This window comes from Microcebus murinus, chromosome 22, assembly GCF_040939455.1.
Source record: "Microcebus murinus isolate Inina chromosome 22, M.murinus_Inina_mat1.0, whole genome shotgun sequence".
Classification (NCBI taxonomy): Eukaryota; Metazoa; Chordata; class Mammalia; order Primates; family Cheirogaleidae; genus Microcebus; species Microcebus murinus.
The window spans coordinates 11,325,083-11,331,873 of record NC_134125.1 but is presented as its reverse complement, the minus strand read 5'-3'; positions in this window follow the sequence as shown (position 1 = coordinate 11,331,873).

Sequence of the window (6,791 nt, the reverse complement as noted above, 5' to 3'; positions counted from 1 at the left end):
TGGCCAAGAGGAATGGTGCACCCATGTGCTAAGTGCCGGGCTGTTAAGACAGTGTCCTCTGCACCCAGCTCTGCTGTGTGACTGCCGGGCGTCCTAGGCCAGGTTGCTTTGCTTCTCTAAACCTCAGTCTTCTCAGCTGGAAAACAGAGATGCCAGTCTCAGTCCCTGCGTCACAGCGACGTTGCGTGAACAGCGAGTAAGGTGGGAGAGGAGAAGCAAGTTCCAAGTCCACTGCCTGCCTGTGGTCAACCCCTTACACGTGTGGGTCATGATTGCAGGAAGCTGTGGCGTTTTCGAGCCCAGACTCAGGGCTCATCTAGGTTTGACTTCCCTCTGCCACCTAGACGCTGTGGAATGACTGAGGCCAGGTCACCTTGACCTCTCTGAGCTTCAGCCTCTGAATCTTTTAAATGAAGGTAATAACTGTCCCTGCCCTATAGAGCAGCATTAGGGTTAAAGGCAATTAAGTGAAGCAAGTAAAAGGCTTAGCACACAGCCCGACACAGAGTAAGTGCTCAGGCAGGATTAGCTATTATTATTATTATTATTATACAAGCATTTTTACTTATCACTTCACTTAATTCTCACATCTACTCCCCAAGAGAGCAAATCAGAGTTGGGGTTGCCCACGTGCGTGTATTAGAGAAACGATCACGTGTCCCGAGAATGAATGAATGCAGGGAGGAATGAATGAATCACCACGCTAACTTGTGTCTTCTGCGGCAGTGGGTACATCGTCTCCATTTCTCGGAGCAGCGCTGACGTCTGCCAAAATAAATTAACTTTCCCACATCAATGACTCATTTGGCAGGCATAACAGCCTCGCAAACTCAGCAAAGAATGGGGAGGGAGGAGGCCATGGGCGGGGGCGCGGGGGTGGGAGAGGAGTTTGTATGACTCAAGATATAAGAACCAGCTCCTTATTCATTCTCTCTGTCTCTGTCTCTCACCAACAATGCAGGCCTGAGGTGCACATGTGACCTTCAGGAGTGCGGAAGTGGGCGCTCCAGGCCACCGAGTGGCTTTGGCTACCAGAGCCATCCAAGGACGCAGCGCCATCTGCCCCTCGCTGCGTGGACGGGGCCCCAGGTCTCACCACGGCCACACTGCACGTGGCAGGGCCAGGCCTGGGCCCCGGACCCCAGGCCACCTCACTCCCACCGGGCGGGCGCCTCTCCCCCATCCCAGGGGTTCTGGGCGAGTGCAGGGTGTGCTGGGACGCTGGCCTGCACCTGGCCCCTCTCACTGGTTGGGGAAGCTTCAGGGCAGAGCGAGGAAAGATCAAAGGCGGAGACCACACATCCGCAGCAGGAAGAATAAAGGCACTGGGCGGAGATGCCTGAGATGGACTTAATTACCTACTTCTCCGTCTGCTCGGGGCTTTTATGAGGAGGGCTGGAGGAGAAGGGGTCCCGCCTGTCTCCTAGGAACCAGAGCAGAGGCCGTGAGCCCGGCGTAAAAGAGATCGATGCTAGACGTGAAAAGGGAAATGAAATGGTGATGCTCCTCCCGAAACATGGTTCTGATGGGCTCACTCTCCTGCTAGGACCTTCTCTAGCTCCCCATTGCCTGCAGGACGCAATCCCCATTTTACAGTGGGGATGAAGAGCATGGGCCTTGGGGTCGGAGAGTCTCGGGTTGCAGTCACTGCTAGGTGACTTGAGAGCTCTGGAGAGCAGTGGATCACTTTGCCAGGACTGCTGTGACAAAGCCCCACACACTGGGTGGCTTTGGCGACAGAAATTTAGTGTCTCGTGGCCTGGAGGCTGGCAGTGTGAGATCAAGGTGTCGGATCCTTCTGAGCGCTGCGAGGGAAGGATCTGTTGCAGACCAGGCCTCGCTCCTTGGCGTGAGACGGCCGCCTTCTTCCCAGGTCCCACCTGGTTTCTTAAATAACTGCATGACACTGAGACGGGGGAGAGGAAGGGACACGATCACTGATGAAAAGAGACTCAATCAACATAGCAACTAAATACCACGTGTGGTCATTTTGTAGATTCTGATTCAAATATATAAACTACAAAAAGGAATTTTAGATTTATTTTTTTAAAAGTGCATGATTTGGGCCAGGCGCGGTGGCTCACGCCTGTAATCCTAGCACTCCGGGAGGCCGAGGCAGGAGGATCGCTCGAGGTCAGGAGTTCAAATTCAGCCTGTGCAAAAGCAAGACTTTATCTCTACTATAAATAGAAAGAAATTAATTGGCCAACTAATATATATAGAAAAAAATTAGCCGGGCATGGTGGCACATGCCTGTAGTCCCAGCTACTCGGGAGGCTGAGGCAGGAGGATCGCTTGAGCCCAGGAGTTTGAGGTTGCTGTGAGCTAGGCTGACACCACGGCACTCACTCTAGCCTGGGCAACAAAGCGAGACTCTGTCTCAAAAAAAAAGACAAGTGCATGATTTGGGTATTAACCGAGAGTAAGATGGAGAGCAGCTGGGACTCTCATACGTGGCTAGTGAAAATGCAAAATGCTTCGGCTAGTTTGGAAAACTGTTTGGCAGTATTTTATAAGGTTAAACAGACACCCACCATGCAAACCAGCAGTTCCACTCCTGGGTATTTACCCACGACAAATAAAAATTGATGTGCACTCAAAAACCTGTATGTGAGTGTTTATAGTGACTTTATTCATAATTGCTTAAATGGAAACTACCCAAATGTCCCTCAACAGATAAATGGATAAATGACCTGTAGCACGGCCATGTAATCAAACACTACCTAGCAATACAAAGGAAAAAATTACTGATACACTTGACAAAATGGATGAATTGCAAATGCAGTATGCTAAGTGAGAGAAGCCACATTCAAGAGCCGATATGCCTTAAAAACAGACACATAGAACACTGGAATAGAACAGAGAGACAAGAAATAAACCCAGGTATGTCTGGTCAGCTGATTTTCAATGAGGTCACCAAGAAGATTCTCTTCCCTCTCTGATCTTGCAAAAGTCTCAATATCAGTTCTGATTGGCTCTGACTGAATTAAATGGACATCCCTGAACCAATCGTTGTAGCTAGAAGGATGCAATGCTCTGATTGGGTAGATCTGGGTCACATGCCCATTCTGTATTAGTCAGTTATTGCTGCATAACAAATTACCCCGAAACTTAGCAGTTTAAAACAATGCACATTTATTATCTCACAGTTTCTGTGGGTCAGGAATCTAGGCACAGCTTAGCTGGGTCCTCTGCTTCCCACTCTCTCATGAGGCTGCTATCAAGGGATTGGCCCTGGGTCCAGAATCTCATCTGAGGCTCGACTGGGAAAGAATCCACTTTTGAGATCACTCAGTGGTTACCGGTAGTATTCACCTCCTTGCAGGATGCTGGACTTGGGGGGCTCAGATCCTTGGTGGCTGTGCCCCACAGCTGCTGGTTGGAGGTTGCTCTAAGTTCTCGCCACATGGGCCATCCCACCTGCCAGCTCATGCCATCACAATATGCAAGCTGAGAGGGAAACAGAGACGGTTCACTAGCAAGACAGAAGACCCAATCCTTATAACTTCGTCACAGAAGTGACATCCCATTATTTTTGCTGCATTCTGTTGATGAGAAGCCAATCACTAGGTTCAGCCCACACTCAAGAGGAAGGGATTGCATTAGGGTGTGACTACAAAAGAGACAGGGGTCAGGAGGCCGTTTAAGGAGTCTGTCGACCACACACCTGGGTAAGCCACAGGTGGGAGCAGTTCCTCCCTAATTACATGGGTGGAGGGAGAAGGGAGTCACTCCCCAAAGAATATTGGGATGCCTTTTAATTTCTTTTTTCATTTTCTTTTTGTTTGGTTGGTAGGGTTTTTTGTTTGTTTGTTTGTTTTGTTTGTTTTAGACAGGGTGGGTCTTGATCTGTCACCCCAGCTGGAATGCAGTGGCATCATCATAGCTCACTGCAACCTCAAATCCCTGGGCTCAAGCCATCCTCCTGCCTCAGCCTCCCATGTTGCTAGGACTACAGGCATGCGCCACAACAACTGGCTAATTTTTATCTTTTTTTTTTTGTAGAGATGGGGGTCTCACTCTTGCTCAGGCTGGTCTCAAGCGATCCTCCCATCTCAGCCTCCCAAAGTGCTAGGATTACAGGCATGAGCCACCGCACCTGGCCTAAAAATTATTTCTAAGTGCTGTTTTCGTTTGCATCTCTCTAATAGTATTTGTTGAATCCTCCTCCCTATTTGTTTAATAATTGCATTTCCTCTCTAACTGTTCTTCAGCCATTTAGCATATACTTGCCTTTGAGTTCCCAACAGGATTAGAAAATTCCCAGGAGCAAAGATCACGTCCCTCTAGGGCACCCAGGCCAAGTTCTCTGCCCTCTTAAACGCGGCCCAAATGATATTTACCAACTGATGAGTTGCAGGCTCTTCTGATATTTGCTGAGCTCATGATTCTTTCACAAGAGGGACTTTGAATCTACATAAAAATACATGTGTAACTAAAAGAAGCAACCAGTCGAACTAGATCCATAGAGCTCAGGAAGGACTGCAGCTCAGATCTGGGATGAATAAGGTTAATCTAACACTGCACCTCATCATTTTTTTAAAAAAAAGAGTGGCTCAATGTGAGGGGGAGGTAGGAATGTTGTTTTATTCTTGGGATAAATGAAAGATTAATTTTTAAGTCTTATTTAAATAACTCTCAAAGAGACGCTAGAGATGAAATTGCTCTTAATTGGCCAACTTAGCACTAGCTCTTGAATACTCAAGTGAGTGGAATGAGGTTTCAGTCTGTTTAAAACTTCAACTTGTCATCTTTTTGTCTCGCTCTCCCTCCTTCCCAGTCCAAGGATTTACAACTCTTCTATCTGAATCCACTCTGACAACCTTCTGCTTCTACGAACCAAACACGAGGCGGCATCTGGGGTGGGGGGTAGCTTTGGAAGGAGTTAAGTGTCTGAATTTTTTTCTTCTTCAGCAATCACGAAGGTATAACCCTGCAGTACGAATGGCATGCGCCTTCTGGCTCAACCACTTCCTAGCAGTTGACCTTGGGCAAATCATTTAGCATTCCTGAGCCTCAATTGCCTCATCTGCTGAAATGAGAATTTAGGCTGGGCAAGGTGGCTGACGCCTGTAATCCTTGCACTCTGGGAGGCCGAGGCTGGAGGACTGCTTGAGCTTAGGAGTTTGAGATCAGCCTGAGCAAAAGTGAGAACCCCGTCTCTACTAAAAACAGAAAAATTAGGCCAGGCGCGGTGGCTCACGCCTGTAATCCTAGCACTCTGGGAGGCCGAGGCAGACAGATTGCTCAAGGTCACAAGTTTGAAACCAGCCTGAGCAAGAGCGAGACCCCATCTCTACTATAAATAGAAAGAAATTAATTGGCCAACTTCTATATATAGAAAAAATTAGCCGGGCATGGTGGCGCATGCCTGTAGTGCCAGCTACTTGGGAGGCTGAGGCAGAAGGATTGCTTGAGCCCAGGAGTTTGAGGTTGCTGTGAGCTAGGCTGACACCACGGCACTCTAGCCTGGGCAACAAAGCGAGACTCTGTCTCAAAAAAAACATAGAAAATTAGCCAGCCTTGGTGGCATGTGCCTGTAGTCCCTAGCTATACAGAAGGCTGGGGCAGGAGGCTCGCTTGAGCCCAGGAGTTTAAGGCTACAGTGAGCTATGACGAGACCACTGCACTCTACCCAAGGTGACAGAGTGAGTCTCCGTCTCAAAACGAAAAACAAAAAACAAAAAAAACCGGCGGGGGGGGGGGGAGGAAGCAGAATATAGGCCCTTTTACAGGTTCATGACTATAATCCCAGCACTTTGGGAGGCTGAGAGGGGAGGACTGCTTGAGGCCAGGAGTAGTTCAAGACCAGCCTGGACAACATAGCAAGATCCCATCTCTACAAAAAGCAAAAAACACCCCCCAAAACATTAGCCAGGTGTGGTGGTGCATTCCTGTAGTCCCAGATACTCAGGAGGCTAAGGAAGGAGGATCCCTTGAACCGAGGGCTTTGAGGTTATAGTGAGCTATGATGATTTCACTGCATTCTAGCCTGGGTGACAGAGCAAGACCCTATCTCTTAGGAAAAAAATAATATATATTTTTCAATTTTTAAATAAAAAAAAAGAATGTAGGTAGGTAATGGGACATGTAGTAAATTAAGAAGTGAGTAATTTTGAATATTATTATCTTTATCTTTCAATATAGTTTATTTAATTCTAAGTTAATATAATTTTTAAAAAATGGTAGCCGTGCCTCCCTGCTTTTGAAAATCCGATACCCTAGGAGACATGGGAGCCAAGGCTGGTTGTAGGGAGACACAGCTACAGGTAACTACAGTACAGCGTAGTTTATTGGGAAGTTTAGGGCCTGCAGTGTGAAGTGGAACAGACCTGTATTCACACCCTGCCTCCCCAGGTGGGTCACCTCATTCAGGCAGCCCCCCTTTCTGTGCTTTGGCTGCTCCCCGATAAAATAATCATGCTCCCTGTGGGTTCTTGCCGGGTCTAAATGAGATAATGTGGGGAAGCTGCTAGCACAGCCCCGTGGCACATAGTAGCAGCTCAATAAACGGAAGCGGCTCTCATCAGCACATGGTAGTCGCGCGCATGGAGGAGTGTGAACATTGCACTTGCACCAGGGCCTGGCAAAGGCCTGGATTAAGGTGCTGGGTTCAAGCCAAGTCCAAGGAAGCAAGATAGGGCTGCAGTTTGAGCTGGAAAATTAGGAGGGAGTCGCCTTGGGCAGATGGCTGCCCAGCCCTCAGAAAAAGAAAACAATAGGAACGCTGGCTGTTCGCCCCTCTCGGGGGTGGACACGAGGGCCGGGAGGGCAAATCAATCGGCTTAAAA